General features: G+C 39.2%; 1 protein-coding gene across 1 annotated transcript in view; it reads left to right on the top strand.

Annotated features, from left to right (window-relative positions):
• EIF2S1 (eukaryotic translation initiation factor 2, subunit 1 alpha, 35kDa) overlaps positions 1–1,260 on the top strand; it is a 28,312-nt gene that overhangs the window by 25,507 nt on the left and 1,545 nt on the right. The window lies entirely within an intron of this gene.

Genomic DNA, 1,260 nt, shown 5'->3' with positions numbered 1-1,260 from the left:
GAACCCTCGGCGGGAGTGCCGCCGCACTCCCAAGCGGCGCACTGTAGCAGTGCACCACTGGGCCGGCCCCTGTTTTTAAAGTTTTAAGGAACTTAAGTCATCTAAATGATTTGCATTCTAAAATACCTTTTTTTTTTTTTTTAAGATGACTGGTAAGGGGATCTTAACCCTTGGCTTGGTGTTGTCAGCACCATGCTCAGCCAGTAAGCGACTGGCCATCCCTGTATGGGATCCGAACCCATGGCCTTGGTGTTATCAGCACCACACTCTCCCAAGTGAGCCACAGGCCAGCCCTAAAATACCTTTTAAAACATCAGAGATGTTTAGGATTACAGTTCTAAGCATAAAATAATCATTGAATCAGAGGGTTCCTAAAAGAAGTTTTCATAAGTAAATAAGAGCTATTGGCAATGGAATGTCATATTTTGGAATGGTCCTTTCAGGCTTGTAGTCACTGATAGTATTGGGGCTTTCTTTCCCTCATGGGGAAAAATAGACAATAAAATGAAAAATTTGTTATTGTCAGAATTTGACTGTAGAGTACTTAAAATTTGATATCAGGATTAGAAACAAGATAGTAGAATTTCCGTGTGTGTGTGTGTGTATAAGGGTAGTTAAAAATGTTCATGCAAGGTCAGGGGTTTCAGATCCTTGTACCAGCCAGCTGCAAAAAAAAAAAAAGTTTGTGGAAAAATAGGATTAAAAGATAATACTAATCTTTCCATGAACTTTTGAAGTGCCCTCATATATGAATGATTCCTTCTGTAGAAAGGAGTAGTGAGTAATCTACAGTTGGCCCTTGAACAATAAGGGATTTAGGGGCACTGACCCCATTCCCCCTGCAGTTGAAAATCCATGTGTAACTCTTCCCCCAAAACTTAACCACTAATAACCTATGGATAGGTAGGCTACTTAACTGTTTGGTTAGGTGTGTCATGCATTTATGACATAACCCAGCCAAAAATTTTCCTATATAGATATTTAGATATATAGATATATTTTTAAAAATTTTGGGGGGGTGGCTGGCCAGTAAGGGGATCCACACCTGTGACCTTGGTGTTATAAGGCTGTGCTCTAACCACCTGAGCTAACTAGTCAGCACTCAAGTATATTTATTGAAAAAATTCGTGTATGAGTGGACCCACATAATTCAAACCTTTCTTCAAAGGTTTGTTGTATTTTGAGTCCAGATGATGTGTTTTTTTCCATAGGACATCTATTTGTGGTCTTGAAAGATATAGCTACTGAGATTATTTCATA

This window comes from Galeopterus variegatus, unplaced genomic scaffold (genome assembly GCF_000696425.1).
Source record: "Galeopterus variegatus unplaced genomic scaffold, G_variegatus-3.0.2 Scaffold1325, whole genome shotgun sequence".
In the NCBI taxonomy this organism is placed as follows: Eukaryota; Metazoa; Chordata; class Mammalia; order Dermoptera; family Cynocephalidae; genus Galeopterus; species Galeopterus variegatus.
Note: the sequence above shows the minus strand (reverse complement) of the source record. Positions and strands in the feature narration are given on the sequence as shown.